The sequence below is a fragment of the Amblyomma americanum genome, chromosome 1, assembly GCF_052857255.1.
Source record: "Amblyomma americanum isolate KBUSLIRL-KWMA chromosome 1, ASM5285725v1, whole genome shotgun sequence".
In the NCBI taxonomy this organism is placed as follows: Eukaryota; Metazoa; Arthropoda; class Arachnida; order Ixodida; family Ixodidae; genus Amblyomma; species Amblyomma americanum.
In genome coordinates, this window is record NC_135497.1 from 465264930 (window position 1) to 465284499 (window position 19570).

Sequence of the window (19570 nt, forward strand, 5' to 3'; positions counted from 1 at the left end):
TTCGCCGGATCTGGTTGAACCTGACGTTCCCCCCGCTCGCCTGATAAGGACTGCTGACTTGGCCCCTAGTTGGTCGTCTTCCGTAGCATCGATGTGCCCTGGCTGTGCTTAAAAAGGGTGCATCCACAGGCTGCGCCGACATTTGCACACAGCAGCGGCGGCAGGCAGCACACTGCGGATCTACGCTAACTGCAACGCAACACTTGCAGATACGCCTGTTTCGATCGGGGCTTCGCTTGATTCTTGGTTGAACCTGATTTTCCCCCCGCTCGCCTGATAAGGACTGCTGACTTGGCCCCTAGTTGGTCGTCTTCCGTAGCATCGATGTGCCCTGGCCCTGCTTAAAAAGGCTGCATCCACAGGCTGCGCCGACATTTGCACACCGCAGCGGCGGCAGGCAGCACACTGCGGATCTACGCTGCCACCCAACACTCTTGCAAGTTGGTGTTTTTTAGAATACCTCCTCTAAACTTCGTTTTGCACCGCTGCTGCTGCCGCTGCTGTTTTGTTTCCTGCAGTCTTCTTCAGACAACCCTCATTTGATAATCATGTCGGAATGTTTAGCCTGGCATGAGGATGTGAATGATGATGAAAAGTGCTTAGTATGATCCACATGTAACTATCCTTATCACCTTGAAAATATTTCGGGTGTGTCTGCGTCGAGCTTTCGAAACAAGGGTGACTCTATTAAGTCGACATGGAAGTGCCCAAATAGTGATTCAGCGAAAAAGAGAAGTGGCCCAGCTGCTCCTACGCCAGCTGAAAATGCTAACATTGAGCGCCAGCTAAAGCATCTAAATGACAAACTTTCTCTGTTTCTTCCTCTTGTGGCACAGGTCGACGCACTCAGTGAACTTGTCGCGAAAGTTGATGGAATTGCAAGCTCAATTAAGCTGGTTTCCGACCAGTATGATACCGTGCTAAAAAATCTTGAGAAACAAAAGAACGACATGGCTGTCCTAAAGTAAAGGGTAGAAAACATTTAAACTGAAAAATCTCCAGCAACCAGGAAAATACGTCTTCATATGAATGAATTAGAGCAGTACAACCGCAGGCTGAACATGGAAGTGCATGGAATTGTTCAGGAATAGTATGAAAACCTTCTCGAGGTAATGAATAGCCTAGCGGCGTCGCTACAACTCCCAACCCTAGATGACTCTGATCTTGAAGCCCTGCATCGCTTTCCAGCGAAATCTGGAAAGGAGTCAGTGATTACTGCTAGATTTCGTCTGGCATCTCTTAAACAGAAATGGATGAAATGTCGTACTGCTCTCATGACAAAGGACTCGGATGTGAAGCTTCTGGACAACTTGACTGCGGAAAACAAACGGTTTCTCTGGCTAGCCCGCTCAAAAGGATCCGAACTGAACTATGCCTTCGTGTGGCAGAAAGACTGGCGCTTTTTCGCTCGTAGAGCAGAAGGCGGTAAGGTTCTTCGGATCTACGATGAACACGATCTGGAATAAATGTAATGATAATGTAATGATAAGCGGCGAGCGTTTACAGCTGTGGCCGGTTTTTCAACAGAATGGCAGGTCCTGACGCTGGTCTTCTCTATCATGACATAGAATCCTTTCGCAGCATTTCTTTATCATTGAAAAAGCAGTCCAAGCGTTTTTTCGTTTACCACCTAAATGTGCACAGTTTGCGTAACAAGGATGAAGAGGTTTGCAGTTTTTTATCTTCGTTAAAACACGAGTTTTATGTTTTAGGTTTTTCAGAAACCTGGTTCAGGGATTCTGATGATATAGTGCATTTTGATGGTTATACATGTGAAGCTTTATGCACAAAAGCTGAAATAGGCGGTGGTGTTGCAATTTATATTAAACAAGGCCTTTGTTATGAAGCTGCATCTGACTACACACTTCTCAACCAGAACATTGAATCGCTTTTTGTCAAATCCATGGCATTCATGTATGGCGTTGTTTACAGACCGCCGTCAGGTTCTTATGAAGAATTCTTCAGGATTCTTGAATTATTGCTAGAAAAACTTTCTGTACTAGGACTTCCTCTTATAATTATGGGTGATTTTAACATTATCTTGCTTCGCTCCTGACATGCATCTGGCACTTTCGTTGATATTCTGTCTTGTTATGGCTTCTCCAATGTTATCAATGCCCCAACCCGTGTCACTGTCAATACTGAGTCATTAATAGACCTCTGTATGTTAAGGTTTCTGGAATTTAACAAAGCTTTCGGCTCAATTAAACATCAAATACTTTTGCAAAAATTGCCGCACTGCGGAATAAGAGGCATCGCACTTCAGCTATTTCGCACCTATTTGTCCAACCGTTCTCAATTTGTCGTTTTGGGTTCGTCAGGGTTCCATCTTAGGCCCTTTATTATTTCTTATATATATTAATGACATCATTGCTATCCCTGGAACTTCTAATTTGTTGCTCTATGCCGATGACACTAGTGCATTTTTTGCCTCACAGAACTTACCCGCTCTAATGCCTGTGGCAAGGAAATAGCTTGAATATCTGTTGGAATGGCTTTGTGCCAACCAGCTGATGTTAAATGTTAATAAAACGAAATATGTAATTTTCAGCTGTCAATAAACCAATAATTAATTCTATCACACTTTCCTTCCAGTCTATCCCCCTAGAACGTGTTTCAGTGCATAAATATTTAGGCGTGCTGTTTCACGAAAACCTCCGTTGGTGTTACCATGTAGACCTTGTAACCAGCAAAACTGCCCGATACATTGGTGTACTAAATAAATTTCGCACCCTTCTCCCAATACATTTGAGGAAGCAACTATATTCTTCCACGGTCCAGTCTCGCGTGCAGTGCCGTTTGTATGTATGGGGAGTAGGCACGAAAACAAGCAAGAAAAAGATTTATATTCTTCAAAAAAAAATACGTGCGTTTCATTTACAATCTATGAAGATATGACTCCGTTTCAGCGTACTTTAAAAGAAGTCGGACATTAAGTATAACAGCACTCTATAATTAACGACTGTGCGAATTTATATACATGCAATACAAAACTGATTGTAGTGCGTTTTTAAATACGTTTACTAATACAGATCCACACTATGGTTTAATAAAAGTCAACTTTCTAAAACCTCGTATAAAAACCGGGTATGGTGAGCAGTTAATTCAGTGGAAAATCCCGAACCTTCTGAACAGTTACCTTGATATATTTGATCTTCTTGAACAATCATGATCCTTGTCATCATTCAGGAAGAAAAAAAAACTAAACTACACTTTGTGGAACATATGTGATTATTTGTGCCCTATAGCTGCTGTGTCCTCGCATTTCTGATCTTGTATCTGTTCGTTTGATGTACGTAAAGTGTTGTATTTTTTTAAAAAATGAGTTTGTATGTGCAATGTATCCGCGACCAATGACTGAGTTTTGTTTTGCTCCATGCCCACCGTCTTGTGTTGCACATGTAATCTGTGGTGCCGAAGGCCCTGTCAGGGGACTTTTACGTCACCTTTGCCTCGGTCCCATGGCAAACTTGTGTTTTCTAAAAAAAATTCATTAAAGAGTGGCAGTTCCTGCCATCCCGCTATATACCTAGACATCTCCAATTCATGCAGTAATTTTTTCACAAGGAGTTTCCTAGGTTTCCTTGTAGGTTCCTCGCTAACGTCCTTCTTCTTGGTAACCTACCAAAAAAAATTGTTACCTAGGAACGTCCAAGCTTCACATAGGAGTGCCTGCGTACAGCCGGCAGAAGCGTCCGGCGCGCGGCCCTGATATCCAGCAGTGCGAATTGATTTCACACTATATCGTCATGTAATTCGCCACTGCCGGAGATCAGAACACAATAGCTGAAGGGGCGGCTGAAAGCAATTTAGAGTTCACCGTCATTTTCTCTTGCGGCAGCTGCAAACAGCACACGCAAGTTTACAGCGACTCGGCCAATGACGTCGATACGCACACGGCGGCCCCGCTGAACTCGCAGGAAAACTGCAAAACTTCCCGCTTTAACTGCGCGTACTAGTTTATCAATATCGGTAGGTAAAACAAACCACTGCCGAACAGCAATGCATAGATTTTGTAACGGCCTTCGCGCGTTCGCGCAGGAAGTAGTTTTCAATGTTGAAATGTAAACACGCGGTTACAACTAACGCGACTATGGTGAATCATTTCTTTGCATCATTCATCATGCATTGATTGCGAGTCAGCGGGTCGCTGTATGTTTAAATCGAGCGCTGGGACGACGAATAATACAACTAATTGCAGGCTGTGTCAAATGAAATCAATGCACTTCTCCTATGTTGTCTTCCGTACACTTCTGAATGCATGTGCACTCTGCGCCCTTCGCAAACACCTCATTTGTACGCCCCGAGCCACAGGTGTACATATAGTCAGCAGCATAATATTTACGGGAAGCTGGCGTGAGGAACACTATTTATTGCATTTTTCGTCACATAAGGCGGCCGCCTGAAAAATGTACAGGTTTGAGACGAGTCGCATGCTCCCTCCGCTGCATCATTTCCAGGCGTCCTGGAAAAAACTAGATGTGGTTCAACTCGGCAGAACCCAGTAGACGGGCGAAAGCTCTGTGAAGGTAAGCACACGCCACACGCTTTATATAGCAAACGGCACGTCACGATATTTCCGGAAGGGTCGAGAGTGCCGTCTGCTCCGCGCTAAAAACGGTGGCTCCGCATACGCATTTGTGGCGAGGCGCAGCGAGTCATGTGACTCCATAGTTGCGAGGAGAGCGAGCGTCGTCCGCTCAACGCGTGCAGCCTTGGCGAGGCGTGGCGAGTCACGTGGCATGGCGTCAGAGCCAAGCCTCCGCTCCTCCTGTTTTGAAGGTTGAATTTCAAAGCCGCATGACCTTCAGCTTTGTACAGGAGAAGAAGAGCTTTCGCTCGTAAAATTGTCTTTGGACAAAATTTGTTTAACACACGCATCCCGAAATCTTTTGCTGCCGACTGTGGGTACATACCCCCAACCTCTGAAAACATTCGCCGCACTCGGGCTACACCACCACCAGCACGGTTCGCTGTGCGCATGCGCGAAAGCTCCCAGCTATACCACATGCGGGTATCGGTGGTCATGTGACAGTCTCTCACCAGGTCGGAGTTGCGTCCGTTATACAAGCAGAAATTCACTAGTTGCGGAGACAAACGCACGGAACTATGCACCTAAACTGTATCGGCGGAGACCCGAATGCTCCCGTCTTCGATCCTCCCCTGTCGCCCATGAGGCGGCGGCCGCCAATTAGCTGGCGATGCGGGCTTTGCCGAGGACTGCGCTCCATAATGGGTTTGAAAGCCGTGAGGAGGTGTCTCCCCTTTTCTGCTGTTCTCTCTCAATACTTTCCTGCTTGACATGCTGCTCCCGCACTGCATTCCTTCGTTAGCCGTTGATTTCTTGGGCTGTGTTTCCTTTCAGCCTTTCCGGTTCCTTAATCGCGCAGTTCCTTAATACGGAATGCGCAAATGTGAGCCGGCGTTTCTGTTTGTTCCCCTTTCTGTACTCCTGCGGACTCCCCATTTCCTTTTCTTTCATCCCTTCCGAGCCGTTTACGTCGGCCGAGAAAGTAAGCGACGACGCGACGTCTGTTCCATCCTGTCTTCTCCTGCGCGGCGCTTTTTTTCTTTCCTCCACGCCTCAAGTGGCGCGCTCTTGGTGGCCGCACCAAATTGGCCGAGGCCCGTGGATAGACTTAATGGAGAAGGGACTGCGTACTGCCTATTTTAATGGCGCTTACAACGGGGACAATTATCTTCCAGTCGCAAAACGAATTCGTAGCGAACAAAAAAAAAAAACATATATAGTGGGGCATATATTCATATTTCCCGTTTTTATTTATTATCTACGCCACATTGGTTGTTAAAGGTGGACCTTCTGGTCTCTGGTGTCTACTGTTTGTTTCCTCTGCAAGCTTTGTCTATATAAGCGAGAAAAGGCAAACCGCGCCCTAGCAAAGACAGGTGGGACTGTTTGGAAGGGTTTGTTGGCGGTAGGCAGGAGAGATGTGCTCACAAGCACTTGCCCAGATAAACAGAAATCCAGAAAGACAACTCGCTTCCCCAAGAGCCAATCTAGAGTGTGATTTTCTTTTAACGACACAAACAAAATGGCACTTCCGACACGATATCGAAAATATAACAAAAGAACGCCTTGGTTCGGGGCTCGCCTGGCCGCTGACCGATTGGTGCGCTTGAGAGTCGCTGCTTATAACAATAAGCAAATACTGCAGTAGCGACGGTGATTACATATAACCAACGATAGGTCATGCACTGACGAATGGAACATTGTACCCTTCTAAGGAAACAATTCTCCAGAAACCACTGCGGTGATTGTCTATGAAGTGCGAGAGCATTCCGCATGATACTCACAACGCCTGTCAGGTTTAATACAACGGCGCAATATGTGTACTTTTAGGTTTTCTTTGTTCATACATACTCTCGATATTACTGTTGCTGGCGTCATCTTCCGTTTTTAGCACTGAATCTAACAAGACTGTGCTTGTACAGAAGTCGGAGACGCTTTAAGTAGTTATTAAGTCGACTTTCATAGTGAAAACGTAGTCTATGAAACTCCCATGTTGTGTTTCTGGCATTAAGTCTACTGTATTTACTGTCAAATAGTACGCCTTCTTCGCGTATACGATGCACCACTGGTTTTCTGCTTCGGAACCGTTCACGTTGAAATCCCTGGTTATTTCACTCGCTCCGCTCTGTCCTTCGATCAGTAGTTGACGGGAATTTCAGCACCAACGTTCAAACAAGGCCACCAATGAGGCCGATTGAGAGGAATTCTTTTCTCTGCTTCTTTGCTGCACCGGGACGTACAGGTATGTGCCGCAAGAATGACATCTATGCCATCGGAATTAATATGTGCGAAGCAGACACCACATACTCCCTTTATTGATGTTATTCTTTCCTTCTCGACGTGAATGGCAGCTCTGATTTACGCCTGTAATGGTCGATGTCACTGTTCTCGGGAACAGCAACCTCCGCACACCGATGACCTATCCTGGCCTCTTCATTTAGGTGAATTCGGTCTGGTACACGCGTGGTGTCCGACGGGAACCACAGCGCATCGCACACGCTGCGCGACACTCCCAACCCGCCTCGCATGAAGTGTTCCGCAAAGTCCGCATCTTTTGACGGTGCTCGCGCACGGCGTCATCTTACCACTAGGCACGTTTTCGAGCCTCTCCTCGCGTTTATGGGCTGTTTCGGATGCGCGCCGTTGTCGGGCGCCCCCACGCATCTGCTAAATTAAGGCTCACCGTCCGGTTCGCTTCGAATCGGCGGCGGTCGACGGCGGCACATTGTTGTGACCGGAGCATCTCACCGCTGCCACCATTGTTGTCATTTTGCGGCCGTCAGGGTAGAGCAGCCGAGTTCCCTAGCATTCGGCGTAGCCTCCTCGCAAGGGCAGGTCAGCCGAAGAAAGTCGGCGTTGGAGGACACCACAGAGATAATACTCTGACTCTGGACGGAAAGCTGCGCAGTGAGCCCATAGAAGTCAGTGGGCAGCGCAAGAACGCCGCCATGGTCCAGCGGTTTGCATGTCGCCAGCTATTTTGATGTTTTGCTAAGTCTGGGCAAGGAACGTAGTTTTCTGGCAACGTAGTTCGTTGGAAGATGGCGGCATGTAGTGGAGTTGTCGACTGCTGGAAACACGCTGTAAACAGCGGAAAAACGTCGCGTTTGGATCATTTCTTATTGTGTGTAGCGTCGCATACTTCTCGTGCTGTAACTTCGTATGGGTGTCCTGTTTCTCTATAGTGCTATTTGGAAGCGAGTACCAGGACTGTTACACGCTTGAAGTGCATTTCGTTCGTCGATCACTCGGTGTTATGTTCTCTGTTCCCGATTGCCAAAATACATATCGGAAAATTCCTTTGCCACAAGTGGGCGAACACAGTGCCCAAACTAAATGGTGCCAATGTGCGCAGAAACCACTCTGCCTCTTTATTTTGGATGGTCAGTGTTTTGTTAGAGTAAATTTCGGCAGTTTCTTGAACTGCTTCCTGCCTCATTGCTTCTTTCTCTTTCGCTGAGGACGACTTTTTCGTGTTGTTTCTTGCGCGGATGAACTCATAATGGGGTTATTTGTCCATATCATGGACGACTGCGTCAGCAGCTTGCGGGTAGGCATAGTAGCAGCTAGGTGGAAGCAGGAATGCATGAAACAGTGTCACATTTACTTACCGCAAGTATTAATGCTGCAAAACGTACTTCTAAACGCATCTAAGCGCCATTGTCAACATTTAGGGGCTACTGGAAGCCAAAATTTATCACAAAAAAATAAAATATGCGAAACTTTACACATATCCTTAGCTACCATTCTTGCGATTTTCCGCTGCTTACATAATAATGCACTTTCCGTGGTCTTTCAAGTTATGAAGTATAAGTGTTATGTCACTAGAGAATGCAGATGCGTGATGACGTGAAAAGCAGGTAGATATAGGATATGCTGCATATTACACTTGTTCTTATTTCTGTTCTTGTTTTTTTTCACCAGGGCTTGCAGTTCCTGCTTTTTTTCCGTTTTTTTACAAGGTATTATTACAAAACGAAAAAAAACACTGAAAAAGCCTTAAAAGGGGAGCGTGTTCTTCGTTTATGGGATCATAATAAAAAAATCTGCTGGCACCTTTCATTGGACACTAGGAAAGATTTTCCGCCGGACATTGGTTTGATGGTAATCTTAGCCACAGAAACCACAGGTCTTATCTTGAACAATATATGCCATTTTCTTCGCCTAAGAACCAGCTGGATAGCGACTGTTGGCGGCTCTGTTCGCCATTTCTTAGCCATAGCCGTGTTACGCTGCAGCTTGTGCCTTTACAAGTTCCGACTGGCGTGCCATGGCTGTCGCCTTTTCCAGCTGCATTCTCACTGACAGCTTGCGGTATCTGATGCCTACAACAGTCCTGTCACGGATCATTTCGTCATGAAGCGCCCCGAAGTTGCATAGCTCTGCAAGTCGATACAAGTCAGTTATGAACTCTTCGACTCTTTCTCTCTTTCTCGATTCTCTTCTGAAGAACGCAGCCCGTTCGTATACGATATTTCCACGAAGTACGAAGTGTTTTTCGAGCGCCTGCTGCACACCGGCTCACGACCTTTTCTGATCATCAGCTAAAGTGAAGGCCGGCGGGACATCTCCTGTTTTGTTTCCCGTGAAGTACACCAGTGCGTGCGCCTACTCCTCGGCGGCCTCCGCAGAAAGGCCGCTGACGAATGGAAATCGCTCGAAACGACGCTTCACTCATTGCGGTTAGTGAAGCTGAATTCTCCAGAATGCTTGCACTGGAAGCTGGCTGTAGCCACCTTAGCCCGAATAGTGGGAAATCCGTTGGTGCTGCTTTGAGGCTTCATTCGTGCGCTACCACTGCGTAGTATTAGCGTGCATGCACCGCGCACAGGGAGCGACCGACACGCGCGGTATCTTTGTATGAAAAACTTTTTTTTTCTTTCTGTCGCGTTCCTATGTTCCCCTTCACACCAAGCGGGTGGCTCTCACTTCCGGTATCCTCTTGCAGACAGTGTTTATTCCACCCACGGCCGGAGGGTCGCCTGCTGTCATCTCTCGCCGTCGTCGGCGCCGCGGGCCGCGTGACTCACAGCCCAACAGCACAATCTTCACTCACAGCCACACACGCAATGAAGGTTAAGCCTGTTAAAGTTTTCTTCTTTTTGTGCACCGCTTCAAGGGCTTATTTCGAATCTCTAGCTCAATTCCTCCTCACCAGTACATGGAGCGAGCGAGAACAAAGCAAGTCCTCGACTTCGACTGCTTGAACGACTCTGAAGAGCCAAGTTTCAGAACGAAACAGCTTCAGGAACAGCTCGACCGCGCCGGACATCGAGAAGTGGAGCCTAACTCCACAACATCCCGGGAAGTGGATCGTCCTGCAGCCACGTACGATAGCCCCTCATCGGATTTCCGTGCGTCGCGGCGTCTATTCTGGCCTGCGCCTTTTTATTTCCTTTTGATTTTTTGGCGAATTTCGCACCGTTGGCGGCGAGCAGCTCTCCCAGGTCACGCCCCACATGCGTTGGCCAGACTGTGCGCTCCGGGCGCCGCTTCCCCTTCTCAGCATCCCTAAATCTTTCCCTCTGCGAACTCGCCTTCCCCCTCCCCCCCCTTTTTTTCGATGTGGCCCTACCGCAGAAGTGGTTATATTAATGCTATATCTTCGTGCGCGCGTGACTTATGCTGTTGAAGAGAGATCGTTGTGCGATTTCTGACTGTGGGTGTGTGTGAGTGCGCAAGTGCATGATGGCCCGACTGGGAATTTCGCTGTGCTACATGTATAGCCAGTTTAGCTGTTCGGAGAGATATTGAGCCACCAAGTGTTCTATCTGGCATTCACATACCGTGCTTTTTTTGGCTGTGGCAAGATTTTGGCCTGCTTTCGATTGCAGCCGCAAAAAATGAGTTTCAGGCGGTCCAGTTTCCAGAAGGGAGTTTCCCCCCCCCCCTCTAATTTTTTTCCTTTTTCTCACCTGCGCGTGGTAACAATACACCATTGCCCTCGGGCCTTTTCATTTATCTTCTGACTGGGTTAAGCCTGTTGTACGAAAGTGGTGCAGGCAGGGGCTTATTATTTTACAATCTTTTTAGGTTGCCGCGACCTAATATATGTCCTAAGTGCAAGGCCGGCCCAGCTCAGTTATTCTGTATCTGCTGCTGTCACCATTTTAACTGCTCTGTAACTTTTTTGTTGTTATCATGTTTTTAATTAAATCAGTTTGATAAGCTAATCCGGCTGATTCAAGATGTTTATTTGGCAGTGAAAACGGGACCTACGAAGAAGAAAGAAGAAACAACCAGCAACTACAAGTGAAGAAGAAGAGAGAAGAAAGAAAATAAAGCACAAATTTTTACTGCATGTGTTTAGCCCGATTGTCTGATGGTTTTGCTTTGCTGGGACGTCGGCAGGACTGGCGACAGTATTAGACTCAGGTTAAGCTCTGATCGAGGCTAAGCTGATGTGATCTCTTCGTACCGCAGATCGAAGCTGATGAAGACGACGATGTGCAATGCACAGCTCGAGATTATGTTGCAGTGTGCAATATACCTGGGGTGAAGAAGAAGAAGAAGAAGAAGAAGAAGAAGAAGAAGAAGAAGAAGAAGAAGAAGAAGAAGAAGAAGAAGAAGAAGAAGAAGAAGAAGAAGAAGAAGAAGAAGAAGAAGAAGAAGAAGAAGAAGAAGAAGGATATCTTGCAGTTTAACACCCGGCGTGACCGGCTGAGGCGGCAGGAAGAGGAAGCCGTTCTGAACGGCTGTGTGTTATGCTGCTTCTACACACTAAACACGACCCAGTCAAAACGCACTACAGGATTCTAAGACAGAAAATTTCTGTAGTCTGTAGTCTTGTCGTATTTTGGGCATGTCTTGTGTAGTCTGTCTTGTCTTCTGTAGTCTGTCTTGTCTTTTGTAGTCCTGTCTTCTGTAGTCTGTCTTGTCTTTTAGAGTCTGTCTTCTGTAGTTTGTCCTCTCTTTTGTATTCTGTCTTGACTTCTGTAGTCTGTCTTGTCTTCTGTAGTCTGTCTTGTCTTCTGTAGTCTGTCTTGTCTTCTGTAGTTTGCCTTGTCTTCTGTAGTGTGTCTTGTGTAGTGCTCGTACACTGTTTAACAGTCGTTACTGTCACCTGTCAATTAACACAGGATTTGTGTTCTGGAGTAGGCTATGCACAAAAATGCACAGCTTGTTAATGGTCGCCTGTCAATTAACACAAGCTTTGTGCATTCCAGAGTACTTCGTGCACAAAACCACTAGAATTGAAATGAAAATGATCAATATTTATTTACTGTTTCGTGCTTTTTTTCGAGCTTGCTGATGCATGCTGTCCAGCGTTGTCCTGGCCGCAGGTTCCTAGATACATCGCCCATGAGCCAAGAAAAATGGTTTTTGTCTTGGCTGAAAAAACAAAAAATAGAGATCACCGCTGCTACCTGCGCAAAAAAAAATGTGAAAGCGTTGATGCTTCCTCGACACTGGTCGCCTTTCAAATTTGGCGCCATGGTTGTTTTCTCGTTGACTTGATTGGTTATCAATTAACTCTTATTTTACCCTCATTTCATCCCAGCAACGATTTCGAGTTTTCAAATTTCCCTGCACGGATCGTTCCTGCCCACTCACTGAATACCCGCCCAGTCTAATCACGCGTTCATTGCCTTTCACTTCTCAATAATTACCTAATTGCCTCTAATTTATCATTCTTTTTCCTATCTCCTGGTTAAGTATAGGACACTTATCACTGGTCACGTGATTGCTCATTTCGAGTTTTCAAACTTGGTGCCAAGCTTTGGCTTTGTCCATACTTCCAGTTTTTCAAACTTGGCACTACGCTGTAGCTCCACCTACTCTCAGCGTTTTCAAATTTCGTGGCACTTTTTCTCTGGCCCAGCCACTTTTTGGACATTTTTGGCTGTAAATAATTATCTGATTATGAAATTTTCTTTTCGAGCAGCATCCTCACATCATCCTCTGCCAATTACACAACCAATCGTATGACGCTATCTCTTCTGAGTTGCCCACAACTGCTGCGGACACGATCCCCGGCAACATAGCCTAGTAAACTTCTCACTTTATTCAAAATGTTGTAATACTGAACAAGGCTTATGACTGGCCGAGTTGGTACTGACTCACCTTAAAACCAGCCAGAACACACAAGAAGGCATGAGCTCAAGAGGCGGGGCTAACAAAGTTTTAATTGAAGATTTTGATTATTTGATTTGTGAGGGTTTAACGTCCCAAAGCGACTCGGGCTATGAGGGACGCCGTAGTGGAGGGCTCCAGAAATTTCGACCACCTGGGGTTCATTAGCGTGCACTGACAACGCACAGAACACGGGCCTCTAAAATTTCGCCTCCATTGAAATTTGACTGGTGCGGCCAGGATCGAACCTGCGTCTTTTGGGACAGCAGCCGAGCGCCATAACCACTGAGCCAATGCGGCGGAATCATTGAAGGTAAGCCGCAAAAGGAGACCCGCGAAGCGATACAAGCGCACAATAACCGAAAGCAGTGAAAGGGCGAAGTGCAATCAAAGGTCACTGGCATTCTAATGAATCATCTAAAAAAGGAAATTCCTTACGGTGAAGGTTTTCTGATGGCTTAGCCACACGTGTCCTTAGCCTTACAGATGTAGTAAGCCTCAACTATCTACCGACAGATTTATCCCTTCCATAAACCACTGATGTGTCGTGGAAATTAGGCGTGCAAAGAGACATGTCATCCTCAGATTTGCATTCACAAGATTGAGCATACAGTGCCAGATTAGAATTTGCCTTCCCCCTATCGAGTGAAAGTGCTCAGTCAAGTGCAAATTCAAATATCTGCCTCTCTGCCCATATTAGTTGCAGCCATAAGGCAGTGGAACGCAATAAACTCCATTACTTTTGCAAGTGGTGAACCTTTTTTTGTGACACTGTCCATTGTGGACAAGTACCCAGTTTTATCAAGCCTTTTTAATGGCGGCACAAAGGCCTCCTGTCTTGCACTTCGCTGTTAAGACAACAGCTGCATTACGCTTTCCCGCGACTTTCTTGAGACTGTGAAATACTGTGGAGGTAAGGTGAATCAGCATCATCGGAGTATGTGCTCCTTACCCTCGAGCGAGTGAAAACATACTATGACAGGTTGTTGAGATGGGCAAGTGGGAACCCAGCTGCTTGGAAACCTGCTACAAGAATGCGTCCTCAGCAGTGATGGCATGACTTATCTAAAGCTGATGTCATGCACACGATTGCACACCCATCAAGTGTTTCCATCTTTACTGACCTTAACCAGCGACAAATACACCTCTTCACCATCCTTCCCCAACAACGAGTGGTCCGACTCGTAGCTAAAAAGAGCCTTCCCCGATCTTTAGCTGTAGCCCTGACAAACATATTCGTCCACAAAGCGCAAGTCTGCATCAAGAAACTGCTAACGGTTCTGCTTAGACAATTCTGATGTAAAAGACAGGCCTTGACCGCATGCCTTAAAGACTCCTAAAACATCTTGTGCCAACTTATCTGAGCCTTCTATGTCCAGAAAAATTACAGTCATGAACATAACGAAATGATACTATGCCAAGGTCTTCCAAACAGGGCTCTAATGCCTTATTGACTTTAGACAAAAAAATGTTGCTGAGCAAAGGTACGACCTGCGTGTAAATACCACCCTGCCAACTGACAAATGCGGATTTGAAGTAAAGGGACAACAGCCCCAAGAAGCCAGCAACCGAAATCACGCAATCATCTGTAAAAGCATGTTCATTGTTCACCCTGATGCAGTTTGCACATACCTCAGAGGTCTATCATGTGACAATGAATAGTGCAGGCCCTCCATGTAGATGCTCACTGCAGAGCACCTGCCCAGGTTGCTGTCCACAAGAAACTAGAACTCCACAGAACTCCACTTTTGTGAGTTGGCAAGGCAGTATTTACATCATAAATCAGGCATATGCAGAGGGTCCCAGGTTGCACTGTTCCTCCGCGACATATTCTGTCCAAAGTCGATACCGCATCAAAGCCCTGTTTGGAAGGCCTCGGCATAGTAGCATTTCGTTATGTTGATAGCTACCTAATTTTTTGCACAAGGAGGGCTCAGATAAGTTGGCACAAGACGTTTTAGAAATCTTTAGGCATGTGGTCAAAGCCTATCTTTTAGGTCTGAATTTCACTAAGCATAACCGTTTGTAGCTTCTTGACTTAGACCTGCGCTTTGCGGACGACCACATATGTTGTCGCCAAAGCCCAAGATCAGGAAGCCTCTTAGCTACGAGTTGAACCACTCGAGGCTGGTGAAGGACAGGTTGGCAATCACATGCATCATGACTGCTTTATGGAAATCATGCCATCACAGTGTTTAGAATGCATTCTCGGAGCAGGTTTCCAAGCCAATGGTACCTGGGTTCCCACTTGCCCATCTTGCACACCTTTCAGAGTGTGTTTTTACTCTCTCGAGGGAACGGAACACCGTTCACATGATGCTGACGTAGTTGAGCAGCACAAAAAACGGGCTCTATGCCTTACCTCCACGCCATTTCGCACCATCCCAAGAAAGTTGCACCAAAGTATGATGTTGCTGTTGTCTTGACAGCTAAAAGTAAGGTAGGAGCCCTTTGCTTCTTCGTTCAAACTAGGCTTGATACAACTACGGGTAATCGTCCGCTATGCACAGTGGCAGATAAAAAAATGTTCACCACTTGCAAAAGTAAACCGGTTTTTTGCATTCCACTGCCTCGTAGCTGAAACTACTATGTGCAGACAAGCAGATATCTGAATGTGCGCCTGGCTGAGAGCACTTTCACTGTATAGAGAAGAAGGCGAATTTTCACCTTACACTGCACGTTCAATCTCGTGAATGCTATCGGAGGACGACCTTTCTCTTTGCACGCCTGATTTCTGCGGCACATCAGTGGTTTAGGGAAGTGATAAATCTGTCCTGATATAGTTGAGGCTTACTACATCAGTAAGGCTAAAAACAAGTGCCTGGCTAAACCGTCCGTGAACCTTCACTGTAAGGAATTAGTTTTTTAGATGGTTTACTAGTACGTCAGTGCCTTTCGGTTATTTTTTGCCCTCTCACTGCTTTGGGGTCTTGCGTGCTTGAATCTCTTTGCAGGTCTTCTTTTGCCACTTTCCTTCAATAAAATTTCAGTTGTTAGACCAGCCTCATCTTGTGCTCATCTCTTCTGTTTTGTGTCTTCCGGCTGGTTTTAAGATGTAATACTGAATGCCGAAAAAAAGCCATTTTAGAGCCAAGTGCACTTATAATGGCCACAGCTATAATGAATGTTCATTTATTACAAAAAATAGTGCTTATTTCATTAATTTATGCATGAAGCATATGACACTGCATCAAAATAAAAAAAGGACTAAGCCTCTAACCCTCATGGCCAAACTGCAGTTACAGCAAACAAAAGGACACCATAAACCTGCCCCACAAGCAAAAGCTTGCACTACAGGCCAATGCAGAAATAAGATCAGATTACTTCCCAAACTGCATGACACTGCCACGCAAAGTAAAGATTGTGACAGGCAATAAAGGAGCAACAAAAAAGCAAACTGTAGGTAGCACCCAATCTCATGCAGACAAGCTACAAGGTCAGGCCAACATAGACGGGGAAGATATTTGAAAAAAAAAACCCACAACAAGCATATAATTTTTAAGGTTTTCACAGCCCTTTAAATGGCAAATACTTTCCTGAAAAAAACATAACAGAAGCGGCAATTTTTTTTCGGCAATCAATTTTTTTCATGTACTTCATTATTCTTGAAGCATGGGCGGGCATAGAGTACTCATATTAGTGCATGCGTTCCTAAGCAATGCCATGCCAAAAACTGTACTTACAGAAAAAGCTTGCCTTACTGAGTGAATACCACTGGCCATCCACTAATTTCCCAGCCTGCTCCAGGTCCCCGGCAAAAATCACACGCAACTTGGTGGCTTGCACAACTTCCATGCAACTCTTGGTCTTTAGCTGGAAAAAAATTGAGGGATCAGTGAGATATAAAATTTTACATGCATTGCTTTGTTTCAATGACCGACTAAGAAAGAAACAGCGGTTTCTGTGAGCGCAACTATTTTTTCACACTAGCTTTCTACAGTAAACCATGTTTATCGCGACCTACTTCACACTGACTTGCTGCACGGCCCCAGCACTACTGTGTATAGCTCTGTGGTTTCAAATGCTTGTTAGCTCTGAGCCCTTGGGCTTGCACTCGTTAATGCAGAAAACCTCGGAAAGGGCAACCAGAGCTTCGAGCTTTAAGCCATAGGTATTCAGAAGCTCAGTGGTCTGTGGGAGAACTTTTGGCTGGGTGACACAGTAGCAAATGCTTCTCCAGCGACTTTCACTCCATTGCAAAAAACTCGCACAGCAGAGACCTGTCCTCCATTTTGCATTGCAGAAACAATCACTGAAATTCAAAGCACGCATACTAAATGCACACCTACCTTCCAACACAGCTTCATAATAATGGGTATAATTATTGGAATGAAATACCAGTCAGTACATGTAGTTTTCAGTTTATCCAAAAATTATAAGCAACCGACAAACAATAAACATTAAAAGAAAAATAAAATAACCAGAATTGTTTAAAAAATCTGTCAGAAGAATTATGTGACGCATTTCTAAACCTAGCTGCAAGCCTATGTTGAAAATATGTTTCTAAATAGGCAGCTAATATATGCATTACTGAAAAAGAATAACTACCATGAACGGATCAGGAAGGATGACACAGCCGAAGGCAGGAAGCACGCATGGCCCAATAGATGCTGGCCGCTGGCAACTGCAAATAAATACATCCAGAGCAACAGCTGTGAGTGGCTGTAGCCATGCCATGAATGACAAGAGAGGAAATCGTCTACTGCTTTAAAAACTAAAATTAGATGCAATATAAGTAAATAAAAAACCAATGAGCTAGCCCATGACAAAACAAATGAACAGATTTTATGTAATGCACCCATATACATTCTTTGAGAAGAGTCACAATGACTGTTATAACCACACTGAAAGATGAGCTGGCTGAAATACCGCACACCAATTTGAATATAGGTTGTGCAGGTTTTCATTAATTCCTATCATGGTGCCTTGCACCAATGTCTAGGTATTAAATTGAAAGTTGCAACCAGTCTGCCTTGGTTAAATGAGGAGAGAGAATGGAAAAAAGCATGCCTTCACTAGCAAGAAGCTTGATATCTCACAGCACAGCTTGGCATCATAGAAAAATTGCTAGCGCATTTAACAAATCTGCATAGAATTAAAAGCTGCACAAATTTGTCGACTGGCAAAGCAAATAAGGGCAAGAGAAACAAAAAAATACCAAAGAACACTCGTTAGTGCGGCGAAGGGAGGTCTGTGGGTAGGATCCCGTGCCTGGGAAGAGTTCCGAGCTCGGAGAATCGCCGGCACCACAGCTGATGGCACGCAACCAAGAACAAATAACAAAGCGAAAATAAGTAACAAAGAACCATCGACAATGGCGAACGACTTGAATGCGGGCCACAAAAGCGAGGGATATAGCAAAAAGGTAGAAATCCTAAATAATTGTGCAGTTGCGTATCCGACAGCTCGCAGTGCTCAGAAGGAGAGGAAGCATCAACGTTTACAGCTCAGGAGACGCAAGATTGATCTAACTTTGACATAACACTGCCTCAAATCCTGTTCCACTAGGGAAGCACAGACAAGTTTACAAATGACAAGGCGATGAATATGAACTAGCCTTTCGCATGCGATCACTGTCTCAAAATTTAGTATGACGCATATTAAGGCACAAGCACTAATCCGATGAGTTCTAACCCTGAGCAAAATAGTGCGGTGTCTAATCGCAGCTGGCCTAGTGCGAGCGCTCCGCCGCACGGCATTTCTCCCTCATCGTCTTCTACGCAGTGCAAATCCATGCTTTTGCACCGAGTGTCGAAGCGCTAGCAAGCGAAAGCGTAACTCTGTTGTGATATCTGGTGCCATTTTTATTTACCACGGCACGCGAGTAATAAATGCACATAAAGACAATGAGAACAACACTTGTCATGCAGGATATAGGCCCTGCTTTTTTGGCGCCGCATTATAGCTGCGGCAACCGCAGGCGGACTGCCTCCACTCACATCTCTATATAGCCGCATACAAATAGCGCGTGTGAATACAGATCATTAGCAAAGAAACGCAGAGCGGGACTCACCGGCCATGCGATTCATCCAGGCTTAGTAAAACGGCGCAGGAGTCTTCGTTCCCCTAACAGATGAAAAGACGTCGCAGCACTCTTCATGGCATACCCGTTGAGGGGGGCGCTGCGTTCGCCGTGGTGAGCAGACGTGCTCATATCGGCTCCGTCGTTAATGCCCGCTTTGGCAGTGCTGATTAGTTTGGATTACGAAGATTTTATTACCACTGTGTTCGTGAAGGTATCCGCTATCATCCGATACCCGACTTTCCATCCAAGGTGCGTTTTTCATCGATTCATCGGACTTTTCCTGGTTCACCGCCAAGGGGAGACGCTAGGCCGAAGCGAACCCAGGGCTCGCTAGGCCTAGCCAGCTGTTCTTCTGCCACAACATGGACGGTTCCGCCGCCGCTTTGACGCACGGTTCCCAGGTTTCCCAAATGTGCGTGCAAGTAGAAGGAGAAGAAATTACGCCCGAGGAATTCCGACGCTCGCCCGGATGGCTGCACATCGGCGGGCACACGAGCCGAACACGCCTGCAAGGAACGCAGGGTGAGTCGACTTCTCGTGCCGATACTCCGAGCTCTCGACAGAAGCCTAAATTCAGCAAGAACGTTAGGAGCGCAGTTATTCGGGCGGCTCGCATGCCCGCCATGCCTGTAGAAGAAATTAAGATCGTCGTGCGGCCCCGCGATGGGCTCGATATTTTCAAGGCAGGAGCTGCATGCGTGGCTAATGCCATCATGGCGGCAGCGGGAATTGAGACGGCAGACCGAGCTGAGGATATGGCGTGTCCCAATACCCAGCAGAACATTATGGTGCTCAGCACTCCGAGCGAGGAACGAGCGGAGAAGTATGCTCGAATTCAAGCTATCAACGTCCGAGGCAAAATATACGAGGTGCGCGCGTACGGAACGACCGCCCACGACACAGTCAAGGGCGTGATCAGGGGCATAGCACTCGAGGACAGC

General features: G+C 46.1%; 1 protein-coding gene and 1 long non-coding RNA gene across 2 annotated transcripts in view; one reads left to right on the plus strand and one right to left on the minus strand.

Annotated features, from left to right (window-relative positions):
- The window catches only part of LOC144116041 (cGMP-dependent protein kinase, isozyme 1-like), an 827405-nt gene that overhangs the window by 305170 nt on the left and 502665 nt on the right, over nucleotides 1-19570 (plus strand). The gene's annotated exons all lie outside the window — the stretch shown is intronic.
- Nucleotides 11738-17225, minus strand: LOC144104559 (uncharacterized). Its single transcript, XR_013308572.1, has 3 exons — nucleotides 17153-17225; nucleotides 16288-16417; nucleotides 11738-11863 (listed from the first exon to the last, which is right to left on the minus strand). It is a non-coding gene; the product is annotated as an uncharacterized LOC144104559 (long non-coding RNA).